This window comes from Hylobates moloch, unplaced genomic scaffold (genome assembly GCF_009828535.3).
Source record: "Hylobates moloch isolate HMO894 unplaced genomic scaffold, HMol_V3 SCAFFOLD_22, whole genome shotgun sequence".
In the NCBI taxonomy this organism is placed as follows: domain Eukaryota; kingdom Metazoa; phylum Chordata; class Mammalia; order Primates; family Hylobatidae; genus Hylobates; species Hylobates moloch.
Window position 1 is genome coordinate 31,574,367 of NW_026652297.1, and position 24,686 is coordinate 31,599,052.

General features: G+C 40.4%; 1 protein-coding gene across 2 annotated transcripts in view; it reads right to left on the bottom strand.

Moving 5' to 3' along the window:
• ADRA1A (adrenoceptor alpha 1A) overlaps nucleotides 1–24,686 on the bottom strand; it is a 96,290-nt gene that overhangs the window by 39,857 nt on the left and 31,747 nt on the right. The gene's annotated exons all lie outside the window — the stretch shown is intronic.

The following is a 24,686-nucleotide window of genomic DNA, read 5'->3' on the forward strand; positions in this document are numbered from 1 at the left end:
ATCCCAGCTGAGGAACTCTGGTTCTAAGAGGGAGATCTGCCCTTGAAAACTGGCTGCCCTGATTATTTTCTGCCTTTCTTTTAACTGAGCTCCACTGGCTCAGACACATAATTTTTGTTAACCATGAATACTTTAATAAACTCAGAGGTCAAATCAATAAAGCCAAGATTTTTGACCAATTGTGGTCAACACAAGTACCAAAGTAAATTTTTACAAAAGGGTCGCCATTCAATTTCTAGTAATTCAGGGCAAATTCCACGTTGGGTTAATTTCATGCTGCATTTCTGAATTCCCAAAGCAGTTTCTACGGAATGTCATCATGATTATGGGTTTTTTCTCTTTATCCATCCTAAGACTTGGTGACAGGCAACAAGCCTAAAACAGCCATTCTGCTTCACTGGGGAGAGAGATTGTATGTGTACCCTAAATGAAACCATCTGCTAGAATCTTCCAGCAGTGTGATAATGGAGAATGAAATGGAGAATTATTCAAGGATCTCAGTTGAAGGTAACAATATTTACGGGATGACCTAAAACAATTCAAATAAGAAAGCCAGCTTTAAGTAACAATATCCCACTGCTGTGTCAACTAGTGAGGCAGCTCTGGCATGGTCCAGCTTAAAATATGGCCAGTGATTTGATGGTAAAAAATTAGCTAGTTCACTGGAGAGCTGGCACAGGACTTTAGAGGAGACCTGGACTCATTTTTTCAGGTCCCACTCTTCAACCTCAGCATGCCCACTCCCATAGAATCATATATGACCACCACATCTTTGTTCCTTGGGTGGCACGTTTGCAGTTACTCTTAATGAGCATGCTTCCTACTCAACTGACCCAAAATAGTTTGTAAGTAAAATAAAGAGAATTGCCCTAATTTCAACTATGATTAATCAATTAGTTGAAAAATCAATTACCTGAAAAAAAAATCCAAGAGTCATTTGGCATGACCTTTTAGTCTTTCATCATTTCCCACATTTGTGCTCCTGTGTTCAATCAGCTTTGGAAGTAAATTAATAGAAAAAAATGAAAGAACTGCTTTGAAACCATACAAGACATGGTTTATCAAACAGTTCACTAGCAAACATAGACAAACTTTGGGTGCATTTCTTCATCATCATTTTGTGTGAGGCTGTAGGGTGAGAAATAGAAATGAAGGCTGGATTCTATCCATTTGGGTCTCACTGTCTAGCTTTCTGAAGACAAACTGGTATTTACACCAATCTCTCCCTGTCACTGCCACTAAACTCCAGTCCACTAGAGCCCACTCATAAAACCTTTCTCAACTGATGGGAGCATAAAATTTGAGATTTTGAGATCACTCTCAAATTTCTTCTGTTTTTTAGATAGATATAACTTAAGATTTGTAAAGTTCCAAATCTTCAGATATAGAACATTTCCAGCACCTCAGAAGGCTCCCTCATGCTCCCTCCCTATAAAGGTAACAACTATTCCAATCTCTAACACTACAGCTTAGTTTGATCTGCTTTTGAACTCAACATAAATGAGGTCATGTGGAACGTCCTATTTGTGTCTGACTTTGTTTACTCAACATTACCTCTGCGTGATTCATTCACATTGTTATATGCATCAGTGCTTTGTTCCTTTTTATTGTATAGTAGGAATATAACAGAATTTATTTAACTATTCCACAGGTGATGGGCACTGGAATAGGTAAATATTACAAATAAAGCAGCCAAAAACATTCTTATAAATATCTTTGGGCTGATATGTCTTTTCTAAAGAAATCAAAATTTCTAATTTAATGAATTATATGTTTTCTAGCTTGGAAGACGAAGACAATGAGATCTAATGAAATAAGAGGCTGAGAAAACTGGACCTGATTAGATGCATCCAGAGGTAACCTGTGCAAAAACTGTGTTTTTTCCATCTTTGACATTCTCATGCCTGCTTCTTCCTCCTCCTCTGCTTCCAGTCTTAGCAGTGGCAACTCCTGCCGACCCATTTTTCTTCTGAGGCTTTTCTCATACTATCTCCATATTCTGTCAACTCATAACCACTCAGAAAATTTATAACCAAATAACTGATACTTAGGTTAAAATAATGGTTACCCTACTCTCCTGAATAATCAAATAACTAATAGATTTAAATAATAATGACACTACTTTCTTAATGATATGTGCTCATTTACAGGAAACAGGGATCTATCTCTGTGGAGAAATTTTAGAAGTCAGTAAAGTTCAGGAGATAGTTTTTGAATGGGTAAAACTGATTTTCAGTACCAGAAAATCATAAAATAGACATCTTTCTTGTGAAGCCAGTTCTTAATACAGCCAAAAAAGGGAGTTGCATTTTTATAATACATTTAATTTTTTTAAAATGCTGATAAAGATCTCTAGTTTGATCTAGAATTCTCAGAGTTGTGCTATCATCTAACTACAATTTTCGACTGTTAATTTTAGTCATACCCTTTCTGTCAATTGAAAGCTAAGGGACAGGTAATAAAAGACTACACTTGCATTAATAGTAAAACATACTAGGGAAAAGTTTTTCAATTAGAGTTTCAGAAAGTTGTTCAGTTGCTATGAAAGAGTGGAAACTAAATATTTGCTTCCTTCTATTACAAACACAGCAGACTAACCTAACCTAAGTCACCAAAGGAGCAGTTAAAATTATTTTCAGTGACATCACGGGGCTAGGCTTTTTAAAGCAAGATTGAGAAGAAGGCAAAACAACTATAAGATATCCTTTTGTTTTTTCTTTCCTAACCCACTCATCTAACCTTCTGCCTCATTGAGCTTCCTTCTTACAAATAAGTGAATTAATTAAGACCCTACTTGCAAGAAAACCTGTGGTTAAAAGGGATCTTAATTCCTCTTGCATCCATCCATCCACCCATCCATTCATCCGTCCATCCATCCATCCACCCATCCATCCATCCATCCACCCATCCATCCATCCATCCATCCATCCATCCACCTATTAATCCAGTCAACCATCCCTCAGATGCTTGGCTTGGATCCCAGGCCAGTAGGTTACATTGTGGACATCCATCCTATGCTTGAGTGTTTCCAGTGATATAGAATTCATACAAGCCAAGCAGCCAGCTCAGTTCTGACAAGGCAACAAAGTTGCCTAATTAGAAGGTAATCAATAGGTAGTTTTGATAAGATGGCATTTTTTCTCATTATTTTATTTCCCATTTTTTTAAAACTTTTTTTTCCCAAACACTGGAAAAATAGGATATTAAAAACAAAAAGCAATTTCATATGTAAACGTTTTTTTAGACTAGGCTGAAAAACCTGGACACAGTGAAGGATGATGTTGACAGCTAACATTTTTCTATCTGACTTGGAGCAGGTGAAAGATTTCTCTACAAATGACATGGACCTGCCAAGCCAAACCAGTGATCCTCAGGTCAGGCCAAGCTTTGTAACTTGGGGCCCACAGATGTGGTTTGTTTGGCTAGCACAATATTTTTAAAATAATGAGTTAGTTGCCAAGTTTTAAAATTAGACTGTTTCACATAAAATTTGAGTCTGGTTGATCCTAACAAAAAGAGGGTGCTTCTTTATTTTTATAAAGTTTTTTCTTAGCTTTAAAGGAGTGGTTTTAGTGATTACTATCTCCTATGGTGAAAAAAAAACACACTTCCTAGAATTAAATGATTCCTTTTAAAAACTTTTTGTTTATTTATGTTTTTAGAGATAGGGTCTTGCTCTGTTGCCCAGGCTGGAGTGCAGTGATGTGATCATAGTTTCAAGCTCCAGCTTGAAACTCCTGGGTTTAAGCAATCTTCCCACCTCAGCCTCCAGAGTAGTTGGGACTGCAGAATAGCTGAGACTTCAGGTGTGAGCCACCACACCTGCCTAATTTTAAAAATTATTTGTAGAGATGGGGTATTGCTATGTTGCCCAGGCTGGTCTTAAACTCTTGGCCTCAAGGAATCCTCTTACCTTGGCCTTTGGGAGGCCAAGGATTACAGCTATGTGCCACTGCGCCTGGCCAAGTGATTCCTTTCATTTAGCTTTAATTTTACTTCTGTTAAATAATTTAAATTTAACACTTCTTTAAAATAAATATATATCATCTGTTTTATAATTTTCTTTCTTTCCGTCTATTTACTCATCCGTCTACCCTTCCATCTAGAGAGATGTCTAGATTTGTGTTGGCCAAATGATAATGGTGGTTACTTTAGGATGGTGGAATTTTAGATGACCTTTAACTTTCTATTTTATATTTTGCTGTGCTGCATTTTTAGTACTTAACATATTTCATTTTTATATAACATTAGTCCTTGTCATTTAAGAAGTCCCTTAAAATTAAAATATGTCTCTCTTCTTTTATCTCTTGAACTGAACCTTTAATGGATGTAATTAAGTGAAATCTAAATTAATGGTGAATGCCATTTTTCAGGTAACAAGAAAAATTTGAAAATTTGAGCTTCCTTATTAGACAGCCTTCTCCCCAATACCAATCCTTATGTATTTAACTCACTTTAGTAATTTAGAAAAAACATATTTTATTTCTTTTATTGGTCAATATAATTTAGATGCATGGGCCAAAGTATCAAAACTTTCCACTACCAAATCCTCACCGAGACATGCTGGGTTAAATCTTATGGTAAAATATAATAAGATAACACTCTTAAATAGATACTTGAAATTGCATGCAGATTTCCTTTTCTGGAAATAGGACATTCTAGAATACTGAAAAATATTTTGCCAGAGAACACCTAGACAGAGTGGAAAAATTTGATAAGCTTTCTTTTACATGCATGGTTAGGTTTGCAAGATAGTAAAATTTTTCCATGGCAGCAAAAAATTATCCAAAGCACTAAAACAAGAGGTAGCAAAAACCTAAGTATTAATGTAACATTGATTTCAAGCTACCTTATGGGATTTGTTGGTCTTGACAATCAAGTGATGTGGGTTGCATAAACCACATCAGGACAGAAGATGAGGCCTTGGGCTTACATAAAATTGGAAGGAATATAAACTGAGATCCCTACATGCAAGCTTGAACCCTCACAGGGCTAGGCCTTTAGTGAAAGGTAGATGACTAGGAACCTGATCAGTCTCAGCCTGGGTACTCTTTGTGGGAGAGAAAGGTCTCTGTTGAGTACTGAACAAGAATAAAAATAAAGCATACCAAAACTTGTAGAATGCAGCCAAAGCAATAATTGGAAATGTGCAGCCTCAAATATTTCTATTACAGAAGAAGAAGGCTGAAAATTAATGAGCAAAGTAGCTGTCTGTGTTCCCTATAAAACAAAGAGTAAGGCAGAGTGATTAAGTGCTAATGCTTCACTGGAGAGGTTCCAGGGCAGAAGGAATGAGAGAAAAGGGAAATGAGACAGGGCAGGATGAGAAGCGAGGGAGGGGGCGTGTCCAGGTGCTGCTGGTTGCTTTATCATGAGCCTTGAAAAGTCGCTGGTTCCCTGGCAGCTGTACCCATTTGGTCACTCTTCGGGATCTCCAGAAAGGCAAGACACAGAAACAGTGCCTCACAGTAGCATCCCGAGGAGGTGTCCCTCTTAGTGTAGGCCTGAGGGGTGGGGAGGAGCAGCCCTGCAGGATAGGTGTAAAATCCCACCTGGATCTGTCTTTCCTATATTTCCTTTGGAACAAAAGCCTAAATTGGTGTGGGAAGGACACAAACCCTGTCACCTTCAAGGAATTGGAGAAAATCCACTGAAACTGGGGAAGGGCATGGGAAAAACCGTATTCCATGAAGGTGGGGTAAACTTGCTGGGTTCAGACCTATTGATTGGGATCAAGGCAGATCACTGAGGGACTCCTCTCCTGAGACCCAAGGATGCAGTGCCTGCCAAGGATAGAGACTTAAACAGAGCATCAGAGCACACCCATGGCTGCCCCTGGAACGAGTGTAGCATACATTGAGTAACAAGGAACAGTGGTCTACGGCTGGGAGAAGGGCAAAAACAACAAGAGAGGTGCTCATGGTGTGTGTGTGTGTGTGTGTGTGCATCCACATTGTGTGCACACACTCATGTGCACATGCCTAACACACTGAGGCAGCCTGCATGGCACCCAGACCAGAGCACCTGTGCGGTCACACACTCGAGTGGACACTGGCTCACTCACGCCTCCATGTGGCACCTCAGCGCCCACCAGCTGCTCAGCACCTTGTCCACACACACTTCTTGTAGCGCAAGGGAAGACCTAAAGAGGAAGATGGAGAAGACCCTATGAAAGCCCCTGGCATGCCAGCCCCCATCCTACAGGAGTTTGAACCTCCCTCTCACTCTTTGCAACAAACTAACTCAAACATATCATAGACTCAAATGTAAAACTCCAAACTGTAAAACATCTAGAAGAAAATGTGGTAAAAAAATCTTCGTGATCTGGAGTTAGTCAAGGATTCTGGGGTTAAAGATTTCTTAGCTACAACTCCAAAAGCATGACCCATAAAAGAAAGAAGATAAATTGGGCTTAATCAAAATGAAAAATTGTTATTTAAGAAGTCTGTGCTGAGAGAATGAAAGACAAGCCATATACTAGGATAAAAATATTTACAAATCATATATCTGATAAATGACTTGTATTCAGAATATACAAAACCATCAAACGAAGTAATAAGAAAACAGACAATTCAATGAAAATAGAAGTGAAATATTGGGACACACACTTCACCAAAAAGATATGCAAATGTCAAATAAGCAAATTAAAACACGCTCAACATTATTAGTCTTCAGGAAAATGAAAACTAAAGCAACAATGAGATACCATTTTACATGTATTAGAATGGCTAAAACCAAAATGAAAACAAGAACATCCTGACAATTGTGTACTGGATTGTTCATATATTGCTTAAAAGAATGCAAAATGGTACAACCACTTTTGAAAACAGTTTGGTGGTTTCTTATAAAGTTAAACATAATAGCTGGGCACGGTGGCCCATGCCTGTAATCCCAGCACTTTGGGAGGCCGAGGCAGGTGGATCCTTTGAGTTCAGGAGTTTGAGACCAGCCTGGGAAACACACAAAACACTGTCTCTACAAAAAATACAAAAATTAGCTGGGCATGGGGGCCGATGCCTATAGACCCAACCACTAGGGAGGCTGGCATTGGAGGATTGATCAAGCCTGGGAGGTTGAGGCTGCAGTGAGCTGTGATTGTGTCCCTGCACTCCAGCCTGGGTGACAGAGCAAGACCTTATCTCAGATAAACAAAAACAAAAACAAAAACAAAAACAAAATAGGCTTATCCTACCACCCAGAAATTCATTTGCTGATGTTAACCCAAGTTAAACGAAAACTTGTTCATTTAAAACCTGTATGTGAATGTTTACAGTGGCTTTAGTTACAAGAGCCAAAATCTGGAATCAACATAGACATACATCCCTCAGCTGGGAACTGATGAATACACTGTGGTGTATCCACATAGTGGAATGCTACTCAGCAACAGGAAGGAACATCCCAACAACACGTGGATGAATCTCAAATGCATTATGCTGAGTAAAAGATGCCTGACTCCAAAGGCTACAAACTGTATGACTCCATTTATATGACATTTTTACAAAGACAACACTATAGAGAAAGAAAACTCATTGGTTGCCAAGGATGGGGGTGGACAGACGGTTTGACTATAAACAGACATGAGAAAATTTTTGTGGGTAATAGAACTTTTCTGCCTTTTTTATGGTCATGGCATGTGACTGCAGAAATTTGACTCACAGAACTGGACACTACAAAGATAAATTTTAGTCTATATAAATTAAATCTTAATGTTAAAAATGAAATAATATTAAGTCAAAAAGAATTCCATGGTATCTCACTATCCAAAGACAACCTTATTAACATTTTTTTGTTTTTAAAATTTTCTGAAATCATTTTTAAAAAACTGCACTTGCTGCTTCCTACACGTGAACAATAGACCCAGAAAACTTTACAGATGAGTTTTACCAAACATTCAAGGAATTGATGGCTTAACTATCTCAAAGTATAATGCACAGGAAAAGGGGCAAAATTGTCCTAGTTCATTTTATATGACTATAAATAAAAAGAACCAAAGAGAAATTCTGGAGCTGAAGAATACATTAAAAAAGAACCAAAGAGAGATTCTGGAGCTGGATAATACAATAACACCTCTGGAAATGAGGTAGAGAGCTTCAATAGCAGACTTGATCAAGGAGAAGAAAGAATCTGTGAATAAAAAGGCCAGTAATTTGAAGTTATCCAGAGAAGAACAAGTAAAAAAATTAAAATAAAAAAAGTGAAGAAAGACTCCAGGATTTATGAAATGTTATCAGGTAAAATAATACACGCATAATGAGAATTTAAGAGGAAAAGAGAGAGAGAGAGAAAGGGGCAGAAAGCTTGTTTAAAGAAAGAATGGTTGAAAACTTTCCAAACTTAGAAAACATGTGGACATCCAGACTTTTGATGTTCAGACTTCCACCAAAAGATCAACTCAAAGATGATTACACAGAGACACATTATAATCAAATTATTAAAAGTCAAAGACAAAGAGAGGATTCCAAAAGCAGCAAGAGAAAAGCAGGAAAATTCCATGAGGCTATCAGTGGATTTCGCAGGAGAAACCGTGCTGGCCAGGAGGGGAGTGATATATTAAAAATGCTGAAAGAAAAAGACTGCCAACCATGAATATCATACTTGGCAAAGCTGTCCTCCAGAACTGAAGGAGAGAGAAAGACTTTCCCAGAGAAACAAAAGCTGTGGGAATTCATCACCATGAAACTGCCTTATAAGAAATGATAAAGGGAGTTACTCAAGTTGAAATAAAGGGATACTAATAAGTAATTTAAAATCATATGAAAATATAAAACTCACTTTTACTGTAGTATAAAAGTTAAAATACAAAAGTATGAAAATAACTATAGCCACAATAATTTATTAATAAATAATACAAAAAGATGTAAATTGTGATATCAATAAATCAAATGTGTGTTGGGGGAGAGAAGTTAGAGGGTAAGTTTTTGTGCACAATTGAATTTAAATTGTTATCAGCTTAAAATAGATTGTTACAACTATAAGATGTTTGATGTAAGCTTCATGGTAATCACAAAGCAAAAACCTTTAGTAGATACACAGAAGATAAAGAAAGGAATCAAAGCACACTACTACAAAATATCATAAAGAAAGTAATATAGGAAAAAAGGAACCACACAACAGTCATAAAAATAATAAATTGGCAATAGTAAGTCGCTATCTGTCAATAATTACTTTAAATATAAATGGATTAAATTCTTCAATAAAAAGACACAGAGCACCTGAATGGGTTTAAAAAACAAGATCCAAAAACATGCTGCCTACAAAAGACTAACTTGAGATTTAAAGACACATCTGAAAGGGAAGTGATGGAAAAAAAATATTGCATGTAAGTGGTAACCAAAAGAGAACAGGGGTAGCTATACTTACACCAGACAAAATAGACTTGAAGTAAAAATCTGTCACAACAGACAAAAAACGTCATTATATAATGATAAAGGAGTCAATTAACCATGAAGATATAACTGTAAGTGCACCCAACACTAGAGCACCCAGATATATAAAGCAAATATTACCAAAACTGAAAAGAGAAATAGGCAGCCATACAATAATAGTAGCGAACTTCAGTACCCTACTGTCAATAATGGGTAGATCATACAGATGAAAAATCAATAAAGAAATACCAGACTTGAATTATACTATATACCAAATGCTAACAGACATATAGAATATTTCATCCAACAGCAGCATAATATATGTTTTTCTCAACTGTAGGTGGAACATTCTCCAGGATAGATCATATATTGGACCACAAACAAGTCTTAACAAATTTAAAAAAATTGAAATCATATCAAGTCATTTTTTGACCACAATTGTTGTCAATTATTACCTCAATAGTGCTGGAAAAAAAGTGTACATCTAAATCTCAGCCCCAGGGATACTTTCTTGACTAAACATCATTGATCACCACAGTTTTACTTTGCCTCTGTTTGGCTGGATAGTACAGCCATTCTCTTCTCAGTGTAGACTTTTCACCACCTTCCCCATGGCATAGACTGAGCATTTTCTGGCTCTTTGCACCTTACACTTTCTCACCTTACAAATCCATGCATTTGTGGGCACATGCACCATATGCCCATATGCCTATGCCAATATGCGAGCATCGTTAGACAGAATTGGCTTGATGCCTCTGAGATTCTGGGAACATGCAGCTTCTATAGGTAATGAGCATATATATCTAGTCACATTTAAAAAAATAGAATTTATTTTGAGTTAATTGTAGATTCATATATGGTTGTAAGAAATAATACAGACAGATTTAGTGTAACCTTTACCAGATGCATTAGGCCATTTTTTGTTGTTGTTGTTGTTGAGACAGAGTCTCACTCTGTCACCCAGGCTGGAGTACAGTGGCACCATCTTAGCTCACTGCAACTTCCACCTGCTGGGTTCAAGCGATTCTCCTGCCTCAGCCTCCTAGAGTAGCTGGGATTACAGGCAGGTGCCACCACACCTGGCTAATTTTTGTATTTTTAGTAGAGATGGGGTTTTGCCATGTTAGCCAGGCTGGTCTCGAACTCCTGACCTCAGGTGATTCACCCACCTTGGCCTCCCAAAGTGCTGGGATTACAGGCATGAGCCACCACTCCTGGCCACATTAGGCCATTTTAGTGTTGCTATGAAGAAATACCTGAGTCTGGATGGGTTATAAAGAAAGAGGTTTAATTGGCTCGTGTTGCTGCAGGCTGTACAAACATGGCTCTAGCATTTGCTTCTGGTGAGGGCCTCAGCAAGCATACAGCCATGGTGGAAGGCTAAGGGAGAGCAGGCAATATCACATGGTGAGAGTGGGAGCAAGGGAGAGCAAGGGATTGGGGAGGCCTCAGACTTTTAAACAAGCAGACCTCGAGTGAACTGAGAACTGAGAACCACGGAGATGGTGTTAAACCATTCATGAGGAAGCCAACCCCCTGATCCAATCACCTCCCACCAGGCCCCACCTCCAACATTGGGAATCACATTTCAACATAAGATTTGGAGGGGGCAAACATTCAAACCACATTACCAGGTTTCATCCAATGGCAACATCTTGCAAAACTACAGTGCAATATCACAACCAGGGTATTGACAACGATACAGTCAAGATACAGAATAGTTCCATCCTGGCAAAGAGCTCTCAAATAGCCCTTTTATAGCCATACCCACTTCCCTTCTGCCCCATCCCGATCTTCACTCCTGGCAATCACTAATCTGTTCTCTACTTCTATAATTTTGTCATTTCAAGAATGTTATGTAAATAGAGTCATATAGTATGCAATCATTTTGGGATTGGCTTTTTCCACTTAGCATTATTCTCTGGTACTTCATCTAGAGAATGTTGCACGTATCAATAGCTCGCTCTTTTTTATTGCTAAGTAGGGGTGTATTACCATTTGCTTAACCCTTCATTCACTGATGAATATCTGGATTGTTTCCAGTTTGGGGCTATTACAAATAAAACTGCTGTAAAAATTCCTGTACAAGTTTTTTGTGTGACCATAAATTTTCATCTCTCTAGAATATGTGGCCAGGAGAACAACTACTGGGTTGAATGGTAATTGCATGTTCATATTTTTAAGAATTTGTGAAAGTTTTTCCAAAGTATGGTATCATGGTTGAGAGAGAAAACTGTGGAGCCAAACCAAGCGATATCCACCACTTTTGAGTTGTATGTGTCTTGATATGAGAGAAAATCTCTCTAAGACTCAGCTTCTTTGTCTATAAAGCTATGCCTACTTCATAAAATGTTTTGTTAAATTGTCTGAGGGTTAAAAGGGATTATACAAGCAAGTTCTTAGCATGCAACTACTCAGAACTTGAAATGTGGCCAGGATCATTGAGGAAGTGAAGCTTTTCATTTACTCAATTTTAAATCACTTAAATTAAAATAGCCATATGTGGCTAGTGGCTACTATATCAGACAGCACAGATTTACATTGTTGTAAAATGAAGATTACAATAATCCTCACAAGGTTGATGCAGAATGAAAAAAATGCAAAAGAAAACTGCATTGAAGACATTGTAGTATACAATTTAAGGTGCTATTTATAGACAATAACTAACTCAAGGATGGTTTAGATACAGGTTATATTAGACGATTCTCACATTGCTATAAAGGAATGTCTGAGACTGGGTAATTTATAAAGAAAAGAAGTTTAATTGGCTCATGGTTCTGCAAGCTATGCAGGAAGCATGGTGACTTCTGCTTCTGGGGAGAGCTCAGGAAACTTACAATCATGGTGGAAGGTGAAGGAGAAGGAGGCACATACCTGGAGCAGAAGCAAAAAAGTGGTGTGAGGAGGTGCCACACACTTTTAATAAACAAATCTCATGAAAACTCACTATCATGATGACAGCACCAAGGGACGATGGTGTTAAACTATGAGAAACCACCCTTTGAGTCAGTCACCTCCCACCAGGCCCCACTTCCAGCATTAGGGATTACAATTTGACATGAGATTTGGGTGGGGACACAGATCCAAACCATATCACAGGCTAAGAAAGTTTTTCTCTCCTTTCCAACCGTGAACTCTAATTTTTTGTTATAGGCGTTAACAGAAGAGCAAACACCAGCAAGAAATGAACAAAAAATGGGGGAGGGCAGTGTCATGAAGCAAAATATGTGGCTAGCCTTTCTGCAAAGTGTGCTCTTGTCTGTGACACATGCTTCTATGGCCACATGGTATAGTGTCTGCCTTCCACACTCTGTCACATTCTGGGGGCTGGGCACGGGCGGTGACTTCCATCTGCTTCCTCATGGAGCACAGCCTCACAGAATTCATCATCGAGATAGGTCATGAATGGGAATGCACACCAGCGTAATATCTTTGTCCCTGGTGAGCCCCATCTCTGATACCTTCTAAAACATTAGCTAGAGAAAGTGGAGGTGTTACATTGACAGGTAATTATTGTTCTTTCATAAAAACTGAATTCTATGAAGAACAAAACCTTTCCTCCATCTTGGAAGTTGGAACAAATGCACTGGTTCGGGGAGCTCTGGGCTAGGGATCAGGCTGCTTGGGCTATCAACATATTTGTGTCACCACCTATCTAAATGGCACCAGGAAGCCCACCTCCCTTTTTCCTGTAAGACAGAGGATCAGGACTAGGTGGCCTAGGACCCCTACCAGAACCATCATTTCATCATTTATACTTGACACCTCATATTTTTGTAACTTCAAGGACACAACCACTCTCTGATGTGTGTTATAATCATAGTTGTCAAGGTGAGGAACAAGAGGTTCCATAAGACTATGGCTTGGTCAAAACCCCATAATATAATAAGACGGCGGCAGAATTGGAAATGAAATCTTCATACTCCAAGCCTTTCTTTGGGTCTTTGTTCCATACTATGTTACTCTGGGCTCATTTAGAAGAAAGTATTGCCCTGGGCTGGGAAATGGAGTGCCCAATGAATACAGCTGCTTCTTTCTCCTCCCCCTGCCTCTTCCTCCTCCCCCTGCCTCTTCTTGCTCAGCCCCACACCTGCTATACTGGCCATTGTCTGGATGTAGTAGGAGAGAGAAGAAAAGCAGAACAAAATAGGTAGGGGGCAAGGAAAGAGAAAGGTATTAGAAAGGTAATAGAAAGGATGTATAGTAGTTTTTCATCTGTTCAGAAAGGAAGGCACTTAGAGCTTCAGAAGATCCAGTATTTTTACAGAATCACGAACAGTTAAAGCAAGCAAGGACAGAGAGGTGAAGTGACTTATCCTGGGTAACAGGGGTCTATTTAGTAAGCAAAAACGAATAAAGGATGGCAAAGCATAGGAATTAAGGCCAACTAGAGTCTCCATGTCAGCCCTGTCGCATGCCTGCCGGGAAGCCACAGTCAAGGCAGCCTCCTTCAAACTTTGTTTTTCTCATCTCTGAAAGGAGGCCATGACACCAACATTGTAAGGTTACTGTGAGGATCAAACAAGGTACTGCCTGTAACACAGCTGACCAAAATTTAAGAGCTTAATAGAAGAGAAAATTGATGAGTTTGGGCTAGAACCCAGATATTCCTGTTCAATCAAGTGCTCTTCCCAGCATAACATGCTGCCCCTCCCCCTTCCTCCCTTTTTGCTCAATGCCAGCGTGCTCCCTTAAGCTCTCTAATTAGCTAAATAAAGAGTGCAGACAGGGCCTATGTTAAAAAATGCTTTCTGAGCCAAGTGAAATCCCCAGGGAAGTGAAAAGAAAAGAAAAAAAAACACACATGGCCAATTACCACAGCATCATTTCATTTTCTCAGAGTGACTAATACCCAGAGACAGTCACTTAAACACTAATTGCAGGAGAACAGGTAGAAATCATGTTAAATGAGCTCATCTTTATTCCTGGAAGAAAAGACAGCAAGGCTCTCCGATGCATGAATATGTCTGCCTCTTAATCATCTGCAGAAAGAGAAGGCAGCTTCCTTCTCTGATTGAACATTGAATTTTGATGGCATCGTAGTTCTTCTTGAACTAGCCGGCAGATCTGCAGCGTGGAATTGAGTTACCAGTGGAGCAACATGCCAGCTTCCTTCTGACAGCGTTTGGTTGTTCAGAATTCAAGCATGGCATAAAACAATGCCTGTATGCTCCAGAGAGACCCCCAGCCCCCACATGTCCCACCCTGAGCTTGCCAGGCCTTCCAGGGCCTCGGTCCCCACATCTGTGTTGAGAGAGAGGAGACAGCTCCTTCTTTAGGGAATGGGGGTCATAGAGATGTCTTCACTCTGTAGCTTGTTTTCTTCTTTCTGACTGTAGCTCCTTTTCTTTTCTTCTGTCTTCCTCTTGCCTTTAACCATTCTTCCATGAAACACTCAAGTGGGAGAGTTTGGTTGTTTGACAAAAAACGGGGAAGGTGGGTAGGGAGGAAGATAGAGTTTCTTTGTTTTCTAATTCCGCCCTACTTCATTTCCTATAAGGGGACCATGAACACTTTTCACTGGTCATCCTGGGGCTTCTCATCCCCTAAAGGCCTTATTACCCCAACTTCTAGTTGTCGGCTATCCTTGTCAAAATTTCCTAATTTTGATACTTCTATCCCACTTACTCACTAACCCCAGGTCAAGCTTCACTTCCTCCAAAAAGTCTTTTTTAACTATGTCAGCCTTCACGGAGCAACTGTCATTCTTCAGGAAAAATCAAAATTTAGCTTGTAATGATATATAAATTTCCAATTTATACTCTCCCTCCTGATTTAACAATCCTTAAGGAACAGTCTCTCTTGTATCCTGCGGGCATGCTGGTTCGATACTAGGCACAGGGTTGATTGCCTGTTTGATACCTGCTTAAAACAGAAAGTCCACTTCCAAGTTCTGCACACTGGTGTTTGCATGAGGACATGAGCCCCATTCCTTGAATTCCTACGATGTCCCAAGTGCTGAGCTGGGCACTGGCCATGCCAAAAACACATTCTGTCCAGAGAGTGCTTACCTCTTCTTCCTGAGAAGACGGCCAGCTCACTTACACACTGACTTCATTCTCGTCATGGAGATCATGAACAGAGGGTGCATCCCAGCTAAGCTAGTACTTCCTGCCTCTCAAAGCTCAGCTCAAAGTGAGTTTCCTTCTGTGGCCTTCCTCAGGCCATGGAACCTTAAGTTTCTTCATTTTTTCCCCTAAGACAATGAAAGGAAGAATGCTACAGTAATTAATGAAAGTTTCATGAGTGATCTCTTGCATCTATTTCCAGTGGGTAGTTGGATGTTTCTGACTGGCAAGCAGTTCTCCTACAGACCAAATTCAGGGACCCAGGCTCCTTCCACTTGTGGCTCTGCCACCCGCAAAGGCCTTGGAGTGACCTGCATCCAGAGGGCAATGGCAGGGTCACATTATGACTTTTATGGCTCCAATGACTCTTGCCTTCATGGGCTCCTTCTTCCATGCAAAGAATTAAAAATTATATTTTATAACTCTACTGGTATAAAGATGACTACATTGTATATAAATATATTTTTTTGGCTATAAAGTCTATTTTGTTATCTTGATTTTAAAGAAATAGAAACGTTTCCATGAGGCCTTAAAAGTCTTGCGGACCTGTGCTCATCTTTGTCTGTGCTTACCTCCCAGTCTGACCCCTGTGGTGCTCATCGATCCTATGCCCTTGGATCCAGCATGTGCCACCTTGCTTTGCCTTCTTGGTATGTTCCTGTCAGCCTCCCCAGACAGACAGCAAGATCTTGGGTCTTTTGCTAGCTCCCTAGCACATTACACCAAGCCTTGCCTAGGGTGAGGGTCTCCCAGTCTGATCCCTGAATATGACCAGTAGGAGAGCTATCTGCTAACCAGAAACACCCAGTTCCCATCTGGAAATAGATTCAAGAGATCATCTCATAAGACCTCAGTCAATTACTATAGCATTCTTTATTTCACTATCTTGGGAAAAATGAAAAAACTTACGGTTACACAGTCTGAAGGAGGACACAGCTATGTACGATTGTGCCCGTTCTGCAAATCACTAACCCTCAGTTTCCTCATCTGTAAAATGGAGGGCAAGAACTGAATCTCCCTCATGGTACTGCATGAGGAAGAAATTAGATGATTCATGCAATGTGCTTAAAATAGCATCTGGCATGTTGTAAGCACTAAATAAAGGTTAACCTTTTTATTATTATGACTTAATACAACAATGATTCGTATTTATGAAATACTTGCGTTTTTCTAAAAACTGCCACAGGATGATAACATAGCTATAATCATAATGTCTCATTACAGCCAAAACTTCTTTATGGGAAATGTTGAGATTGAATGGAAATGTTAAAGACAGATGTGGATTTAAATCTCAGCTTTGCCACTTGCCAGCTTAGTGACATGTGATACTTACTTAATTTCTCTGAGTGTCTTAGTCTGTTTGGGCTGCTATAACAAGATGCCCTAAACTAGCTGGCATATAAAAAATAGAAATATATTTCTTATAGTTCTGGATGCCAGCAAGTCCAAGATCCAGGTGCCAGCAGATGCGGTGTCTGGTGAGGTCCACTTTCTGGTTCATAGAAGGCTCCTTCTATCCGTGTCCTCACAAGGTGGAAGGGACAAGACAGCTCTCTGGGGTTTTTCTTTCTTTTCTTTTCGTTTTGTTTTGTTTTGTTTTTTTAGCAACAAGAATGCTCAATTCATTTATTTTTTCTTAGCAACAGGAATGCCCAGTCTTGGGCTTTTTCCATAAGGACACAAATCCCAAACATCAGCGCTCTGCCCTCGTGACCTACTCACTTCCCAAAGGTCTCACTTTCTGATACTATTACCTTGGTGATTAGGTTTCAACATAGGAATTTGGGGAGGGGCGGACACAAACATTCAGATCATAGCACTGAGACTCTGTCTTCTTACTTGTTTTTAGTTTACTTTATTTTATTATTATTTTTTTGAGACAGGGTCTCACTCTTTCACCCAGGCTGGGGTGCAGTGGCGTGATCATGGCTCACTGCCCCCTCAACTTCCTGGGCTCCGGCAACCCTCCCACCTCAACCTCCTGAGTAGCTGGGACCACAAACGTGTGCCACCATGCCTGGATAATTTTTATATTTTTGGTAGAGACAGGGTTTCACCATGCTGTCCAGGCTGGTCTCAAACTCCTAAGCTCAAGCGATCTACCTACCTGGGCCTCCCAGGGTGCTAAGATTACAGGTATGAGCCACCACACATGGCCTTTCTTATTTGTAAAATCAGATAATAATACCACTTACTTCACAAGTATTAAGAAACTGTTCTTGGCATGCTTGACACCAGGCTGCATTTTCTTTTTTTTCTTTTGTTGAGAATAAAGATGACTGTCTAAACAAATACCTCCTACTCATCCATGGTTACCAAAGCTTCAAGTCCTCATTAGAAACAAGCTTTGGCGTTAGGCTCAAGAATGCTAGCTCCCTTCCCTTTTCCCTATCCCTGTTAAAATAAAAAACACTACACACTTAGAAAGATAACACATGAGTCCTTCCTCAGTCATTAACACCTTAACCTAAATGTGCTTCTTGTCTCCAGAGAGCAAGCTCTATCAGCTGGGGAAAGAAGGGAGGGTTTAAGAATGCAGGGCCAGGGGCACAGGTCTGTAATGCCGAGGACTGATTTTGTTTCTGTTAATTTTATTTTTCTGTGATACTGGCATTCGCATAATATGACAACATTTTCTGGATTTTAGAGGATCACATTCTCTGTCGAACTCTTCTTGATTAAATGAAGTCACAGGGTGAATATTTCAATTATTTCAAGCTTTTGTGGTCAGTGATCTAGTATTCAATTGACCTGAACACTGAAAACAATCATCATGCCTATGGCTATTTGCTAGGGACACGTGATAACCACATGCGGGAATTCTGGGTAAGAGCCCAGGACCTCATTCCAACCCTGCCTTTCCCAAATACCTGCTCTGTGAGCCAAATCACTTAACCTTAGGATTCTTTTGTTCCTTCTTTATAATTTTAAAAAGAACAGTACCTGCTTTATAAGGTTTTATGCATGAGATGGTGCCCATCAAGTGTATAGTGGCTGGTGTGTGATAATTTTGCAAAAGCATCACATCCCAGTACAACAGATCCACAAGACGCACATGGCTGCTGGGAGCTGGGAAACACACTAGGAGCAGTGGTGCCTTCCAGTTGTCACGGGAGCAGGCACTGAACCACCACTCACAATACTTGGGAGACCCACCTAATGCCAAAGCCAGGGTCTAGATAAATCCTGCTTGATACAAGACCATATAAAGAGAGAGAGAAATATAGGCTGACAAAAAGTGGCTACAAAGCAAGGCAAATTCAAGTGGCTACTGGTGGCATGTATAAAACAGAACTGCCCTGGGAAAGGAACAACCGAAAAACAAGATGGTGCCTGGGGAACTTTCTCAAAAGTGAGGAAACAATGAGCTATGTGTGCTCCTTAAAGCAAAGATACGGCAAAGATCCCAATCCATCTCATATTTTTAATAAATATGTCATTCTAATAGAATTTTCCTTGGTACTTAAAATTACATTATAAATTTTACCCTAGGAAAAAATATAGTTAGGAAAAAGAAGGATGAATGAATGACAAAAGGAAAAATAACAAGTGAACAGTCGGTAATATGATAATATGATAACATGCTTAATCACCTCTCAAAGAAATACAGCTACAAGTTACATAATCCTGGATTCCACATCTGGAAACAAGGAGGACTCCCTGTATTTGGAGTTTATTATAAATATAGGCAGAAAGGCTGCAATGGAATTCAGAACAACCCAGTAGAAAATTGAAACCTGGAAAAAAAATCAGCAATTCCGTAACACATTACTTACAGACAGCCCCACACTCCCCCTGGTAAGTTTTTGCAGAAGAACATGAAAATCCTTAGCTAAGGTACAAACAAGCCAAATAGAGGTCAACGCATTTGGGAAATAGTGGCTCCACACTCCTAAATGTCAAGGGTGTGTGTCTGGGGGGTGGGGGTGGGTGGGGAAGGATTGTGGTGTTTCAGGGAGAAGGAATGTCGGATGTTTGAAGACAGCACTAAGTGTATATTAGAGTGACCACTGTCCTGGGCCTCTAATGGACTCCATTCTGAGATCTGTGTCAGAACTGTCAATAACCCAGCCTAGCCCAAAAGAGTTAATTTATCACCTCCCACCCAGAGCTGACCTTGCTTCTCAGATTGCTTCTGGGCAGCTCCCCTGCAGAGAAAGCCGAAGGATGGGTAGACACACAGGACTGGTACTAGAAGAGATGCTTCATGGTTTATTTCTTCTGCACCTGCCCTCAAAGCTTGAAGGCAGCTCTTGAAACCCTTATTTCAAAGAGAGGGGAGGAACTTGGCTGTGATGTTATGATGCTCCCTAAGATCTTGCAGTCTAAAAGCTGGCTTGGAGCCTTGTTTTCTTCTGCCATCTCCAGAACGCCAAATGCACTAATCAAGACTCCCTTGTTTGTGCTAGGATAACACATGACTGGACCACAGGGAAATAAATGGCCATGAAAAGATGACACCCTGAAGCCAGACAATATTCTCCTAACAAAGAAAGGGGAAGAGTTAACAGAGGGTTAAACCAAAGACAGTTTGGCTAGAAAGACAGCATAGTTGAACCTTCTCATCAGTTGTGGCTGTAACAAGAATTTGCAAAGATGAAGGTTTATTTAAGGAATTAACCAAGAAATAAGCTGTTCTGCCCACAGTCATCACAGCTGCCAAAACTCAAATTATTTTCTTACCCTGAGATGATCCTAGGGGAAAGCATGATTCAACTTCTACCAGAGTGTCAACTACTCCCTCTGGGCTTGTGTTAACTCCCTTGGAATATTAAAATGGTTTCTGTAGCCTGCCAGAACAAAGCTGGGTTGTTGCACTAGCCTGCCAGATGAGGTTAGGGTCATTGCGGGTGGGAGGGAGTCTTTCTCACCTTTTTTCTTTTTATCTTATATACACAAAGTTAAATGACTGGATGAAAGCCCAAGATACTGGTCTGTAGAAGTGTCTTTGTTCTCATGGATGCACTGTTACTTCCTGGACTTTGGGGGACTGAAGTCTTTTATAGTTAAAGAAATATACCCAGGAGATTGGTCTGGTTGGGGCTCTGCCACCACAGTCTCTGGAGCTGTAACCTAATCACATATCCTTGGCAGCAAAGGCAAGATCCCCTGCTGACTTGTCAAACTCTCATATGGATGTTAAGAAGATTAAGATAATAGCATGCCTAACATAGCTAATAAGAGAGATTTAAAACAATTGGCAGAAACAGATTGAGTTATGAAATGCTTATTATGGATAATGATTCTGTGTCACAAAAACAGCCTATAGGGTCAGCTTAATTTCACACACAAGTAAGGGGAGAAGAGATGCCAATGATGACGAGGCAGAGAGAGAGAGAGAGACAGAGAGCCTGCTATGCCATGCCCAGTGCTCAAGTGGGCAGGCTGATACTGAGCTCTGCTGGGATTGCCCAGTACCAACCCCCTGCCCACACCCCACCACTGATTGTGGACAGTTTGGAAAGGGTGTAGAGGTCACGGAAGTGCCAGGTCACACCCAATGTCCTAGACACTGGAGGAGGTGCATCTGTGTCCAAACATCCTAAATAGCTTTTCCTAAATTTAAGAATAGTCACTTCAATCTTTCTTCTTTCCAGCCTGGGTAGATCAGCCACATGCCAATTGCCTTCTTGCTTTCTTTCCAGGACAAGAAGAACATAGTTTTACTCTCAGGGAACGAAGGACCCTTTTGGGCCTTGGGGGGAACACGCTGCTTGCAGCTTCCTTTCCATCCTTGCATCTTCTTTGCTGTCTAGTGCTCCTTGTCATGTTCTCTGGGCTGTCAGCAGCCACCGCCCCTGCACTGCGGGCTCCCTGCCCTGTGGAGTCCTGTGCTCCAGGCTGGCTCCCACCTCTCCCTAAGAGACGCCTGGGCCTGGCCATGAGGTTTGTAGGCTGGAGTGGGGAAAGAGGCCTGCTGGTCTCACCCCACATTTCTCATCCATTTAGAGGAAGGAGCCACCTGAGAATCCAGGGACGCTCCTCTGGCCCACCAGCCTTCTCTTCCCCCTCCCAATCTCCCCTTCCTTTCACAAGGGAAGGGAGGAGATTCGGTTTGCAGCGAGAAATGTTGAAGTTGTGAACGAAGTCTTTGGAGTGGATTAGCCCTTTGATCTTCAGGTGGGATCTCCAGGTGGGATGCTCATGGTGAGAACAAGCAGCAGGCTGCTCTCCTGCCTTGCTGGTGAAACCGTGTTCCAGACCCCTGAGAAAGTGACCTGGCAACATCGTTAAAATTGCAAGCACGCATTCCCTTTAAACCAGAAATCCCCCTCTTAGGAATCTCTCCCATAGAAGTAAAAGCATCTAGGTATAAAGGGACCTCTGTAAACAATGTGCACTCTTTGCGGAGGCAAAAGTCTGGGAACTAGATAAGTATCCTTGATAGAAGAAAGGAGGAATACAATACACTACAGACACCGTTCAGAGAAAACTTAATGAAAACACTGATAGATACAAATCAGATTGTGGACATGTGTTTTCTTGGGAGAAATTAAGGAAGCTGAAGTTGGTGTATGGCACAAGAGATGAAGAGGGGTTAGTCACTCCCAACAAAGAAAAAAGAAAAGAAAAATGAGAAAAATGATGACACTTTAACAATTCAAGCAGATTATCTAGGGCAGCGAAGTAGACTGAGAAACAGGCTCTGGGAAGTAGACTCTGAGATGGAGGTTTGCCTGCAGGAGGATGTGCCCTCCATGTCACACCTGTGGGGGAGGGAGGCAAGCAGGATGGGGTAGAGAGAGAAGCCGGGCTGCCATGCAGTCAGGACAAAAGCCTCAGCCCATCCCAGGGAAGCCAGAACTGCTCTGGACAGCTGCCCAGTCATTGGATGTTGGCTGACCCCAGGAAGAAGGAGACTCATTTGCAGCGGGCAACCACCAGGAGTGAGACACAGTTGGGAGTGGCCAGGCATTGGCCCTCTCAGCACCATAGGGAAGGGACACAGAGGGCACACTGCAGCGCCCATTGCACGGGTGCACGATCACATGTATGTATATTAGTAAAGTTATAGATATACGTGTGTGTGGAAATCGATAAAGGATGAGAGTAGGCAGAAGAAAAGAGGGCCTCTGATTCTCAGAATGTAAAATTTATTTCTAACATTGGTGAGTCTGAAGCCTCACTGGACCCCATTCCAATGGGAAACAGACAAGACTCTCAGCCTGGGCAGTTATAGCAGTGACACTGGCCGGATGATTTCCCTTGACCTTGCCACATGGAAGCCAGGCAACCCAGCCCCCCATCGTCTTAGCTCCTGAGAACTCTGACTGCCTTCTATTTTTGAATGGGTTGGGAATAGAACCAAGGGATAAATTTTGTCTCCCTTTTGCTTGTCAGGGTTGGGTGCCTTGAATATGGGTTCAAATTGGAACCAAAAATAAAATTCAAAGTAAACACCTCAGAAGGACACCCAGCTATCTCCATGGCAGAACTTTGCATAGGGTGCTGGAAAATTCAGGCAACTGCTCTGACCCAGTCCAAACTAAGAAGCCCAGCAATGACTCAGCCACTCCTCTTGAGAGCAATTAAGATGCTATAAAACATGTAGGAACCTGATAAGTAGACATACAATCAGTTCCTAAATCCCACCTTCTCCTAGCACCATATTGCTAAGGCAAAGCAGAGACAATTCATTCAGCTTGCATATTTTCCTCAAGATTGTCTTTCATACTTCTCTGAATGAGATTTTGTTTCTATCAGCAAGTGTTTAAGAAACTATGGAGAGGAAGAGGGGGCTGGCATATGGCTTGAAAATAACTTATTTCTGTTGATATGAAAAGAAAGCCTGTTATATTTCAATAGGATATCTTCATGTATTCAGCATTTTTCTGGAAATAATAGTTAATGCAATGAGCCAAGGAAAAGGTGAGTTATAAGTATTGAGAAGGAGGAGGAGCAGAGTTAGTAAATATTGATAATTTTTATATGTCTGGATAACTCAAAAGTTATTAGCTGGAAAAAGTTATTAGTAGTATGTAATAAGAAAGCAGGAAGGTAGCTGGGTAAAGGTTAAATATATTAAAATCTATAGCTTTCTTATATGCCAGCATTAATTGTAATTAGAATGTAAATATTCTGCTCACAGTAGCAACAAAACTATAAAATACCAAGGGATACATTTAATAAGCAATGTATAAAATAAACAATAGAGAAAGCTACAAAAATGAACTGACTTGAAAGAATAATACATGCTGGGATCGAAGTCTTTAGGTTGTGAAGATATCAGTTTTATCCATTCTGATTTATAAATTAACAGCATTCCAACCAAGAGTTTACTTAGAACTGGACAAAATAATTCTGAATTTTACCTAGAAGAATAATTATAGGTGAAAAACTAAAATGAGATGGGTGGAAGGGGGGAGCTTTTACTATTCGATATTAGGATGTGTTTTTAAGTTGCATTCATCTACAGATAAGAAGACCAAAATAAAAATCAGGACATCTGCTGATTATTCAGCCATTTCTGATGTTTCTAGACATGGAAATTAACATTCTCTCTTTCCTCAGTTGACCATAGATTCTCATGAGTGTTATTTAGACTTGTAGAGCACAGCAATCTCCACCTAGATTCCACCAGCCCAGAAGAGCCATCAGCCCCTGCGGTCGGATAGCTCTTCACTTCGAACCTGTATTCCTCTGACAATACTGAGTGCATCTCCAAGGGCAGAGTATCAAAGCATGTCCTCTGGCTGGGTCTACAGGACACCAACATCTGGCAGAGAACTGACCCATCCAGTTGGAACTCTGGACTTTTTCCACTTCCACCTTTTGCTGGATAGGTAAAACATGCAGACTTCTATTTTAATTCTTCACTTGTTTCCTGGGATTTTTGATGCCACATATACCAAGCTCTCAAATCATCTGTGTAAAGGGCCAGTTTTTCTCAAATCCATTGTGCACCATGATGTTTTTTAAGTGTATGAAAAATAAATCATAAATAATGAAATTAAAAAGAAAGCCAATGTCAAGCAAATACAAGCCCCCATTTTTATTACTACATTTCATAGAAATCAAGTTACTCTGTCATGTTGCTGTATATGTCCTTAAAAACTTATTTTCTTTGGTGGCCTGACCCTTATCAACTGACTGCACCATTATATAACTCATCACAAGGGAACTGGCTACTACTTTAGCTAGCGATTCTTTATGCCTTGTGATCTGTGTAACGAGACAATCTTACATTTTTATAACACTTAACTTTTTGTAGTATGCAAATTCTTTTCCTCTCCAACAACACTATTCTGAGGTG